Source organism: Scyliorhinus canicula, chromosome 1 (assembly GCF_902713615.1).
Source record: "Scyliorhinus canicula chromosome 1, sScyCan1.1, whole genome shotgun sequence".
NCBI classification, from domain to species: Eukaryota; Metazoa; Chordata; class Chondrichthyes; order Carcharhiniformes; family Scyliorhinidae; genus Scyliorhinus; species Scyliorhinus canicula.
This window is the reverse complement of record NC_052146.1, coordinates 244,654,522-244,667,733: the sequence shown is the minus strand read 5'-3', so window position 1 is coordinate 244,667,733 and position 13,212 is coordinate 244,654,522. Positions and strand designations below refer to the sequence as shown.

Sequence of the window (13,212 nt, the reverse complement as noted above, 5' to 3'; positions counted from 1 at the left end):
CTCATCATCGAACTGCTCAACACCTCTGGCATTTGACAATGTGAACTATCTCCTAATTCCATTTCTTCTTTCTTATCTTGATTTTGGGAACACGGGTTTCATGTGCTGACTGTTGCTGAACAGCTGAAGGGAGGTTCACACAGAGTGGGGAAACAGTCATAACGACTGCAGTGAATCACTAGACACTCATATGTGAGTCAGCTGGACAAAGGAGGTGTCGGCATCTGGATAGAAGGTGCAGGTGGTGGGAAAAGTGTATCCTCAGCAATCGGGCATTGAATGGAGTCATTGGGATGGACTCTCCGCTCCCCGATGTCGAATTCGCGCGTTCGGCGACGGGGCAGAGAATCCGTTTTGGCGCCAAAATCAGGAGCTCTGTTTCATTCCCGGGAATGACCCCCGAGGCCGCACTTTGGCGTAATTTCCTGCGCTGAGGAACTTCGGTGGAGTTTCTCAGTGCAGGAAGAGATTGAGACACCGTTTTTGAATGGCACCCTGATTTCTCGACCCCTTGATATCACTGCCGAATGCCCCAACTCACCTTTTGGAAGGCTCTCGAGCTCCCCTGCACCATGTACCGGCAGGGAACCCCCAGGCTCGATCCCTGGCATGGGCAAAATGCCAGCTTAGCACCTTGACGCTTCCAGCCTGGAACCTGGATGGCACTGCCAAGGTGCCCAGGTGGCACTGCCAGGGCCCAGACCAGGAGTGCCAAGATATGCAGGTGGCACCAGCAGTGCCTGGTTGCCAACCTGGCCAGAGACTGACCACCCAGGACTCTCTAATTGCCAGGGAGACCCCCAAATGCCATTTTGCCTGGTCCCCATTTGTGGGGACCATTGCTAAACAGCCTCCTCAGCTAGACTGATAAATATCTTGTTCTGGTAATATCTAGCGGCAGCATAGCTTAGTGAGCGTTTAAGCACTTTTAGTTATACGTGTCTGGGTCCCACCCATTGTGAGCAAGATCCAGATCACGGCGCCTTGCAAGAGCTCATTAGATCATGCAAGTTGTAACAACCATCAGAAATCCCAGTACAGGCCTTTCCCGTGATCTACAGGGTGTATCCCTTCTCGATTCTGGCAGGTCCAGATGGTAAATTGTGCCCTAAGTTTCACTTCCTCACCATCTCTTCCCCCAATCCATATTGGCTCCATGTCTCTCAATATGTGTAATTTTGGATGGCACGGTGGTGCAGTGGTTAGCACTGCTGCTTCACCGCTCCAAGGACCCGGGTTCAATCCCGGCCCCGGGTCACTGTCCATGTGGAGTTTGCACATTCTCACTGTGTCTGCGTGGGTCTCACCTCCATAACGCAAAAGATGTGCAGGGTAGATGGATTGACCACGGTAAATTGCCCTTAATTGGAAAAGAAATGCAATTTAAACGAAGCAAGACAGAATAATTAGTTGTAGTTTTTAGAAAAAAGCCAGTAAATTATATTGTTCCTGTGAAGATTTGCGATATAGATGCTGAAATAGTTACTGGCTATAAGTATCCAGGTGTCAAAGTATATAATACACTGAATTGAAGGGGACAGTGCACAAATGTGGTGGTCCAGGGACATGCACAATTAAACTACCTGGTACGATACGGTCGCACAGTGGTTCGCACTGTTGCTTCACAGCGCCAGGGTCCCAGGTTTAATTCCCTGCTTGGGTCACAGGTCTGTGCGTAGCCTGCACGTTCTCCCGTGTCTGTGTGGGTTTCCTCCAGGTGCTCCAGTTTCCTTCCACAAGTCCCGAAAGACGTGCTATTCAGTAATTTGGACATCCTGAATTCTCATTTTTGTTGAAACTTTTATCCATGCCTTTGTCACCTTTAGACTTCACCATTTCAATGCACTACGGCCGACCTCACTCATTCTGTCCTTCATAAACTTGAGGACATTCAAACTTTCTCTTATTCATATCAAGCGCAATTTACCTACTACCCCTGTGCTCACTGACCTACAGTGGCTCCTGGTTAAGCAACACCTTAATTTTATAATTCTCACCCTTGTTTATAAATCCCACCATGACCTTGCTCATCCCCATCTCTGTGACATTCTCTAGCCCCACAGCCCTCCAAGATATCTGCACATCCCCAAATGCTGACGTCTTGAGCATCCCAGATTTTAATTGCCCACCATTGGCCTTCATATCTTCAGAGCCCAGTCTCTGAAATTCCCTCCCTGAACCTCAAGACCACCCACCATCCGCTAAGAATAGGAGGTAGCTGTCAGCGATGCCCATATCTGAAGAATTAATACAAAATAAACTTTAGAATTACTTTGATACAAACATATTTGCTAAAACTATGAACAAGCAGAACACATTCAGAATGCTGAGTCATCAGTAAAATGACATAATTGCACAAAGGCGATCATGATGTTACACTGCAGAAAGTCCTTGAAGCCACTAAAAGACTCGACCTGAAACCCTTCATTGCCTTCCTCCTCACAGATTCAGTTTCCTGGAAGAATCCCATCGAGAAACAACCTCAATACCATTAGTTTCTTAGAAGTTCAGAACTTACAATAGCAACAATAATCACTTTCAAATCTTTTGAAGTCAAAACACCCACTGGCTCCTGCAAGTAAAATGTCTCCAATAGCTTTATCAAGCTTTACTTGTGAGCAGCTGAAGATCCCCTCAAATAACATTTGAAAAGATTATTCTAGAACTTGAACGGTTGGTGGGCAAAAACAAGGAGCGGCGTTAGACAGTAAGACCAGAAAATGGTACTGGCATTGTTATGATGCAACTTGAATATATTCATGTAGCTCCTGCCTGTTTCAGATGTGGGTTTCTAACTGCCAGGAGTTAGAGGCTGGATTTTTATGTGCCGCCAGCCCTTTGCACCACTGATTAAAATGTCAGGGATGGGGAGCCAGCACGATTCCGATGGCTGACCTAAAACAATTTAATACTGGGAAGCCTCATGAATTGTGTTAATGTGAGACTTGCACTCATTTTTCGGCAGCAAGTCCCCCTTTAGGGAGCTGCCAGCCAATCTGATGGCAGGCAGCTCTGCAGTGTTAGCAGCACCAACGGGAGAGGTGGCTATTGCTGGGACTATAGGCAGTCCCACCACACTGAGGAGCCCAGGCAAGTATGAGGTCAGGGGTCTCAGCAAGGGAATTTAGCTAAGTGGGGGCTGAGTTCAAGAGGTTTGGGGAACGATTAAAGGGGGAGGGAATGACATTTGGGGAGGCTCTTCCAATGGGTTCAGGGGATCCACAATGGGGGTCCCCTACAGCTTGCCTGACACCTGCCTGTGCAGCTAAAGCCTACCCCTGCCATGGGCAAAATATCGGCAGTGGCAGGATAAACTACTTAAATGTCCAATTAATGGGCCAAGAGTGGGCATGCTGCTTGGGGCCAAATATAAAAGAGGATTATTAATCCAAGTGTTTAGGGATCCAATTGCTAGGTTCCAGAAAGGCTTGCTTAAAAAAATTAAGTTTCCATATACAGCAAAGTATAGATGATCATTAATTTCATGAATTAATGAAATTCTCTATTCAAATGTCGGTATGGTAAATTGCAGAATTATGAATAATAGATGTGCATGAAACAGAATTACATAAGATGACAGCACAGGAACAGACTATTCAGTTCAGTAAGCCTGACCCTGTGTTTTTCTCCACCAGACATCAAATCTAATCCCATTCTGCACTTCACATACCTCTCAATATTCTTAAAAGCAGAATGTTGCGGATGCTGGAAATCTGAAATAATCTGAAAATGCTGTAAAAGTTCAGCAGACATGGCAGAATCAGTAGGGAGGGAAACATAGAGTTAACATTTTATGTCCAATAAGATTCTTCTTTGGAAGAGAAGGATTATTAAGATTTCCGAAGATGAATCGCATGGACTCAAAACGTTATTTTCTCTCCACAGATGCTGCTAGTCCGGCAGAGTTTTTCTGACATTTTCTGTTTTTATTTTCTCTCAATATTCTTCTTTGCCGAACTGTCTGAATCCCTTTGGAAATAATTTGTGGACTCTGTGTCAGTACGTTTATTAATTCCTTGCTTCAACCATGCTCTCCATTCAGAATAATCAATGTTTTAATTCTTTTGTGTTTAATTTAAATTTGTGCCTTCTAGTTCTGCTGTCACCAACTAGTGAAAATAATCCATCATTTTAAAAGGAGGTAAAGTTGCCATCGTCCCAGATGACCTTAGGCTGCTCTCCCCTTTGAGGGAGGGAGCTGACTGGTGGTGATTTAATTTGAGGATCACCACACCTCAGGCGAAGGGCAAGGTTGAGAAAGTGCGCCTTCATGAGTAACCATCCATCAAAATAATACATCATTATTTACCTTAACACAGCTGCAAGGAATTATGAAGGCTGTCATCATGTCACCTCAACGTTCTCAGCTCTAATGAAAAAGCTTCAACTTCCCAAATATCTCTGTATTCCCTCATGCCTAAATACATCATTGCAAAATTACACTGAACTATTTCAATAGCTTTTGTATGCGTTCTAATGACCTCGTCGTGCCCGACTCAGTGACGTAACGAGGCTGTTAAATCTCGCAAGAGGTCTCTTACAAAATTTACGATGCTCGGAACGCCTTACAAGATCTAACAAAACCTTGCAAGACATCATGATCTGCAGCTCACCCTCGCTGGGCAAGATCTAAATCAACATATTTAAATGAGCCATAAAAGTCAGTTAAATATGTCTATGCCAGATTCTCCCGAGGCCCGGGAACTAGCAGCCTCGCCTGGGTAACCTTGCCATGGTGCCATTTAGTACTAGTGCACATAAAGGTGGACCAGGTGTAACATCACCGGGGAGGGTCATCCGGGCCATTGGAGGCCCCCGGATGGTCGGACTCTGGGCAGGGTGATACCCTGACACTCCCACTAGCACCTGGGAACCTTGGGACTGCCAGCCTGGTACCTTGGCAGTGCCACCAGGGCACTCTGGCAGTGCCACCTTGGTGGAGCATTCCCGACTGAGGCCAGAAAAATGGCACAGTCCCGTCAGATAGTGGGCTCATTCTTGGTGCTGCTGGCCAAAATGGGACTTTTTTTTGCGAGTTAAATCATGTCCTTTATTTCTCACAATGGGATGCCTCAAACGAAACAATATTTCAACTGTGGCTAATTAATGTGTTGGACACATTAACATTACCTCAATGATTTTGTATTCCATGCCTTCAGATACTAACCAAAAATCCTGTTTTTCTTTTTTATGGCATAAATTACTTGCTCTGCCACCTTTAATGACCTACTTATGAGCCTCAAGGTTCCTCTGCTTTCCTACACCAATTAAAATCTGACCACTTGAGGTGTATTAAATAAAGGAATGAATCATCTATCTATACTAGCTGAAACGTATATTTGTTTCGAGGGAAGGAAAATGTGATGATGCATCAGTTTGAGTGCGAAGATATAAGATATTCCCTGAGGTATTGTTATTGCTGATCAGCAACAACCAGTTATGATCCACACTGAACAAATAAATCAGTTTGCAAGATGGAGTTTCTAATTCGTAGTGAATTGATGTAATGCTGTTCATGATGACAATAAAACAAGTTGTATTCCTTCACACTCAATGGAAACTGTTCTGCATGAGCGTTGTGCTCTTTCTAGAATGATCTCTTCCAACTCAAAGGAAATGTCAAATCATTTTAATAAATGCTGTTAGAATCTTAACTGAAATAATGACAAACTTAACATAAATGTCAGAACAGTGGGAGGACTTCAGGGAGGAGATAACGGGACTACAGGACAAATATGGCTCCATAAAGACAAAGAGTGGGACCAAGACCAAAGAACCCTGGATGTCAGGGAGCATTAAGGTCAGGAATTTTAAAAAAGCAACTGAGGGCTCAAGACGGCAGAGTATTAAAAGTGCAAGGAGAACTTAAAAAGGAAATTAGGAAAGCTAATGCAGTGCATGAAAAAGTTTTGTTGGGTGGAATAAAGGAAAACCCAAAGGTTTTGCAAAAAAAATACAAAGAGCAAGAGAATAACTAGGGAAAGTATAGGGTCAATTAGGGACCATATAAGTAATCTGTGTGTATTGGTATAAACAGGCATTGAACTACCCACAATTATGATTTTAAAGCATGGCTGATAGAATTGAAAGATAAATCCTAATTTATAATTGCATAACTTGGTCCTCTATTTTGTAGGTTCCATTCAGTTTACTTATGTCCCATTCTCTGAACACATTTCATTACAGACAGTTAAAGGTCAAATGATTAAAAAGTTAAATGATCAAAAGCAGTTCTGATGAAAGGTCAAGACCTAAAACAAAACTCTGTTTTTCTCCCTACATATGTTCCCTGAACAGCCAATTTCTGTTTTTGTTTAAGGCGATAGAATTTGTTGAATGCTACTGTTTCACTTCTGCAAGTGGCATTTCATTACTTCAATAGCTCTTTCCATGATGAAATATTAACTTGACACATTTACCCAAACAACCATTTGATAATATACCAGCCATTGAAGGCACCAGGTAGCAAAACACAGAGGAAGAGCATTTTGTTGGATCTGATTATCCACTCAGCATTGTGATTGCTGTGTGAAAAATGTAATTCTTTTTGCAGTGTACTCTATGTCTTAGAAATCTACATCTCGCTACCTTCTTTTCAAACAAGGGGGATTGAATAAATATATTAAGACAGTAGCTGAAACTACAGGGAAATAAAGATACACCTCAAGTTAGGTAATTATGTGTCAACTTTGTACCAATCACAGGATTATAGCAATTGTGTTGTGAGAATTGCTTCACTTTTCCTCTTTTAAAGAGATAGTTTTGCCTGCAGTCTTGCAAAGTGTGACTGCAACAATTTTATTGTTTTCCTACTTGCAACTGTCCCACAAAGTAATTCAGTTTAAATCAATGTTTTATTTTTAAAAAGTTAAAACTTCAAAAGCATTAGGGTAAATTTAGCAAAGTTCCTGAAATACAGTAAAGCCTTCCATATTTCCCTCCTTTCACATACCAACCTGAGTTAAACACAAGGGTGTAACCTGTTTTTGGATCAGATAGCAGGGTGTTTCCCAGCACCTGCAGTGCCAAAAATGACCCCACTTACACAATGGACTCTGACTTTTTTTTTGGCCTCGGTTGGGAACGGCCTGCCAAGGCTGCAAATACATTATTTCCTGCACTATCGTGCTCAGTTCGTCCGTGCAGAAAGCTGACTCGTGGATCGGGGGAACATTTTTCAATGCAGCCCCAATCTTTTGACCCCCATTCCTCCACCATGGCATCGGGAACCCCTCCACTTCACCAACCTACCTCTCAGGAAGTCCTCAAGTCCCCCTCACCCCACCTCATAAGGGCAGGGCATCTGCGTGTCTGACCTGCATGGGCAACCTGGCACCTTGCACATCCTGCATGACATGCTGGTAGTGCCCCTGCCATCCTGTAAGTGCCACCTGGGTAAGCTGGCAGTGCTAGGGTGGTAGTGCCAAGGTGCCTAGATGGCAGTGTCATGGTGCCAGGCTGGCAATACCAAGGTGTCCGAGTGCTAGCGTGAGTGCCAGGGTACCACCCTGCCCAGAGGCCGATCACCCAGGGCCTCCAATGGTCTGGAAGACCCCACAGGTGCCGTTATGTCAAATCCACCATTTGTGTGGGCCAGTGCTAAAATGGTACCATGGCAGGGTCTCCCAGGCAAGGCCGCTAGTTCCTGGGTTTTGGAAGAATCCAGTGTAGGCATATTTAAATGTCTTAATCTGGATCACATCCTGAGAACCAGATCGCGATGTCTCACGGCATTCTTGACATTGCAAATCTCGCGAGAGGTCTCTTGCGAAAGTTAACTGCCTCATCACGTCACTGAATCGGGCGCCAGAAGGCCATTCGATCGTGCCCTCAGTGTTGACACTGGGCTCAATTTCTTGCTGTTCACATTTCGGTTGGGGGTGCTATTTCTGGAGCAATTCAGGATACAGGCAGCACTCAGCAGTGTGAGAAGCCAGGAGCCTGTAAGTAGCACCAAAGAGACGTTTTTAAAAGACAGACTGCAGCAATGGTGGTCTGAGCCAGCCCCGATCCCGAGGAGGTCACTCCAAGTCTACGGATTTGGCACCAAGCCACTACCCGCTACCGCCATTGGCCCGAGCAGCCATCCTCTGCCAGTCTGACAGTTTTCAATGGTTTCTCAGTGTGTTTTTAGCCTTCCGCTCGCCCTTCAGAGCTGTGGTGAGCAGTCCACGTTTGTAAATACTTGTAGTACTACTTGCAGTGGGCAGCACGGTAGCATTGTGGATAGCACAAATGCTTCACAGTTCCAGGATCCCAGGTTCGATTCCGGCTTGGGTCACTGTCTGTGCGGAGTCTGCACATCCTCCCCGTGTGTGCGTGGGTTTCCTTCGGGTGCTCCGGTTTCCTCCCACAGTCCAAAGATGTGCAGGTTAGGTGGATTGGCCATGCTAAATTGCCCTTAGTGTCCAAAATGGCCCTTAGTATTGGGTGGGGTTACTGGGTTATGGGGATAGGGTGGAGGTGTTGATCTTGGGTAGGGTGCTCTTTCCAAGAGCCGGTACAGACTCGATGGGCTGAATGGCCTCCTTCTGCACTGTAAATTCTATGACATACCCCGAGACCTCCGCCTGAGAGGAGCGGGGAATTGTGGAAGGGTGGAGCATACAGTGTCCAACCCACTAATCACATTTAAATGCATTCAAATCTCAGTTTTGCATGCTGCCACGGGCGCAGGGCGCCAACCTTGTTATTGCCACGCGTGAGGGACCGGAGCATGGAACCCGAATCGGTGCTGGGCACAGACCTCAATTTTGGCCGTGCGCCTGATTATCCGCCTGATCGCAGTTCACATTTGCGGCGTGGCAAGGCAGAGAATTTAGCCCAAATTATTATTTCTTCATCATTAGAAGCTGTGTTAACATCATGGAATTCCTCATCATTGTGAGAGCAGCAGTGCCTGAAGAACTGCCTGCAGCTTTTCAAGAAAACACAACAGCATCTTCTCAGGGCAACTAACATCATCTGCATCCAGAGATTAAACTCAATAATACAATTATTTCATTGATGCGGAAGAATTAAGGCGATGTACAAATTGGATTGGGTATTATTTATCATCTGAGGTGGAGAATGAGGGCAGTGGGGGAGCTCCTGATTCCCAGGGGTAAGTCATTACTTGCATTGAAAAATAATTATATCAGAAATTCCGTTGTGTCTTTGAAATGTCAATTGCATGCAAATCTCATTGATGCCTGTCAGACATTCTCTAGCTGTTCTTGGAATCCAACTATTTGATATGTAAATCAGCTATCAAAAAGAAACAGAACTAAATGTTTTGAGCAAAAGGCTGCTATTCGCACTCATAGCCACCTGGATGGTAAAACTCAATTATCTGCATCCATGCCTCATGACAAAGAACTGCTTTGATCTGAGGTGCTCCATAACAAATCCAGTCTTCTTTGCAAAGAGAGCTGGAATATAGCCTGGCAACATTTTAAGAGGGAAGCAAAGAGAACGGACAGAATAAGCAGACAGGGAAGGAGCGAAAGAAGGGACAAAAAAATAGGGTCAGCAGCCCTGCAACTCTCAGATCAGGACCTGCAGGTGTTATTTGGGAAGATCCAGAGAAGAAAGAACAGTCACATAATTTGCTGCCTAATGGGATTCGCCTGTCACAGCTAAGAAGGCCTGGGTAGAAATTGCAGCTGTGATGAGCACGCATGAGTCCATCAGTGCTCATGCACTTAGTGAACAAAAATGGTCTCAAAGGTGGCACAGTAGGCAGAGGAAATGGTTAATAATGCATACAGGATCCTCAACAGTAGAAATAGAGGCTTTAGGCCGGATATTATTACCTCCCCGGGAGTGTTTGGCCATAGAATTGACCTCCATGCCATTGTCGGCGTTCCCAATGCCTACCTGCTAGTCCTCACTCATGCAGAAATTTACTAGTGGCAGGGGAAGTGTCGGAAGGCCCGCTCACCTGGGGGCCAATTGATGATCTTCAGTGACCAATCAATAGCCACCCAAAGGCCATTCCTGCCACGAATGAGGCTTAACTTGGCAAGTGTGCAGCCTGCCAGTTTTCACTGCCACTGCTCCCTACGAATGGCCAGTGGCTTTTGGAGGAAGGACTTCCACACCAGAAGGGGGCGGGAGGTTCACCTCAAGCCAAATAATGGCTGACAGCTGTTAACTGGCCATGAGGTGAGTCAGCAAAGTGTGGGTGAATTAGGGGCGAGCGATCGCCTCATCTCTCCCTCCCCCCACCCTCCCATAAAATCCAGTCCATAGAGGACAAATCCAAGGTTTTATGAGACCTTATCAGTACACTAGATGATGGCAGCACGGTGGCGCAGCGGATAGCACTGCTGCCTCATGGCGCCGAGGTCCCAGGTTTGATCCCGGCTCTGGGTCACTGTCTGTGTGGAGTTTGCACATTCTCCCCATTTTTGAATGGGTTTCGCCCCCACAACCCAAAGAAAGATGTGCAGGGTAGGCGGATTGGCCACGCTAAATTGTCCCTTAATTGGAAAAAAACTGAATTGGGTACTCTAAATTTTAAAAATAAATTCACCTGAGGTATTGTGTCCAATTCACGGCACTACACTTTAGGAAGGATATGAAGGCATTAAAGAGAGCACCAACATTACTTACAAGAATACTTCCAGTGATTCAGTTAATGAGAGATTGGAGAAGCTGGAGCTGATCTCATTAGAGAAAAGAAGGTTGAGAGGAGATTTAAGAGAGGATTTTCAAAATCATGAGAGGACAGAGCAGAGTAGAGATGGAGAAACGGTTCCAGTGGTGGAGGGAGTGAGAACCAGAGGCACCAATTTAAGGTGAAAGCCAAAAGAACCAAAGGTGACATGGTGAAAAATTCCTTTCACAACGAGTGATTAGTATGTGGAATACACTGCCTGAGAATGTGGTCTTCAAAAAGGTATTCACTAGATATTTGAAGGGAAAAAAATGTAGAGCTAGTGAAAAATGAAGGGGTCGATCTTGCAGATGGCTGGCATGGCCACGACTGGCTGAATGGCCTTCCTCTATGCTGTAACCATTCCATGATACATGGCAATTTGGTTCAAAATTAATTTTACATTAATGACAATGTACCTTGTCGTACAGCTAACAGTGGCATCTTGTGCACACAAAATGCAATCATAACATCAGGTCAGCAATCAACTATCAAGGCAAATACTGATTCTAAAAAATACAGTGAATTGGGATTAGATAAAACACAATAAATATCCAGCCTTCCGACGGCACTTCAGACATGCTATTAATGATGAATCACTCTGGCTTTTACCAAACTGACATCAAGTCTGCATCGTGATACATCTTCCTAATGTCTTCAGCTGGATGTGACATTCCAGACACCTCCCATGCCCTACTTATTATACTTCACTGTGTAGTCATTGCTCGAAACAACACCTTCTTTCTGTCTCAGGTCATTTATCTTTACTGGTGCATTTTGCTGAAGTTTTAAGATCAGCAGCAGGAGGAAGAGCCTCATTATCCTGAAAACTCTTATCCTGACACTGCAGCTGACAATTCCTTTCGCAGAAACTAAGAACAAAGGACGTCAGGACATTCTGAGCACAACCTTCAGATTTAACTTTGTGTCCTATTTCCCACTCACAAGACTGAGGAGTGGTTCTGTAGCCCAGAAGGAATCATGAGATTCTGGTCTCCAGGATTTGCCCCAGACTGCTTCTTAAGAACCGCGTTGAAGGTTTGAACTGCTCATTCAGCCGGTCTGTTGGATGCTGGGTGGTAAGGAACAGTCCTGAAGTGCTTGATACCGTTTAAGGAGGTGAAATTTTGAAATTCAGCACTCGTGAAAGCTGTTCCATTATCTGACACTATGACTTCAGGTAACCCTTGGGCCAGAAAATACTGCCACAATTTCTCAATTGTGGCGTGGAACATGTTGACTTTGTTTTAAACACTTTAACCCACTTCGGGCATCAACAAGGAGCAAAAATATTGGCTTGGCCCCAACATTCCCAAGGATGCAGTGGGGCAGCAGCAGGCGACCTTTGATGCATTTAGTACTGTTCACATTGCTTCACCAGACTTTCAATGTCGGATCAATGCTAGACCACTATATATAACACCTGGCTGGTGTCTTTATCTTAACTATACCCAGATGGGTACCGTGCTATTCGGCCAGGAGCAACTCCCTTCCTGGTACAGGGACAGCTGGCTAATCTGGCTGTCCAAAGAATGATGCCATCTTTGCAATTTAATTCATCCTTTTGTATATAATATGGTTTCATCTCTTCAGAGACTAGCTGACTGGCACAACGTCTTAGTGTCCTAAGCCTCACTTTGGACAACACCTGCTGGCCCAATACTTGATTTGCTTTGCTGAAACTGGCAACGTGTCCAAGAAATTCGTCACCATAACAATTTCCAGCGATACTGGGGGTGGTGCTACACTCACAAGTAAAGGCAGGTCATAGGCGGACAGAATTAACACCCAATGCTGAATTCCTGCCAATGCAATTGGCGGAATAGCCTCAGCTTCTTTAAAATGTCCCAAGAGTGCTTTGTGGTCCATAACATTGGTAAATAACCTCCCATATACATACTGGTGGAACTTCTTTAGCCCATATACTATTGACAAGTAGCCATTTTTGGCCTCAAGAGGGTTAGTGGGACATAACTTGGAGGTCTTTTGGATCTGTTCTCCATCTCATGGGACAAGACAGCACCGACATCACATGGAAAGGAGTTCATGGAGAGGTTAACACCAATTCCTTAGATGAGTTGAAATGCACCAATAAACTCAATGAATTTAACAATTATTTTACTCTGTCAAAAACTTCTCTCTGGGGCATCTTCCAAACCCAATGCTGGTGCTTCTTTCGCAGCATATGAAAAGGGGCCAATACCTTTGACAAATCTGGGCGAAAACACCCATAGTAATTAACCATTCCTCAGAATGATTTGAGCTCAGATGTGTTTCGGGGGGCCGTGCCTCCTTTACGACTCTAATCTTGTCTTCCATGGGGTGTAATCCTTGTGCATCTACAAGATACCACAGGTAGGCTACCTCAGTAGCTTGAAAAATAATTTTTTTCCTTTTTGAGGCGTACTCCAGCCTCTTTAAATTTCTTTGGCACCTCCTCTAAGTTAACCCGTTTCTCAGCTTCTGACGGTCCTGTAATCAAAACATCATCCAAGTGGGCTATGATTTGAGGCAGCCCTTGCAATAAACTTTACATTATTCACTGGAAAATAGCACATGCCAACAATACACCC

At 44.7% G+C, this 13,212-nt stretch overlaps 1 protein-coding gene across 49 annotated transcripts in view; it reads right to left on the bottom strand.

Annotated features, from left to right (window-relative positions):
* The window catches only part of nrxn1a (neurexin 1a), a 2,342,145-nt gene that overhangs the window by 244,281 nt on the left and 2,084,652 nt on the right, over positions 1-13,212 (bottom strand). The window lies entirely within an intron of this gene.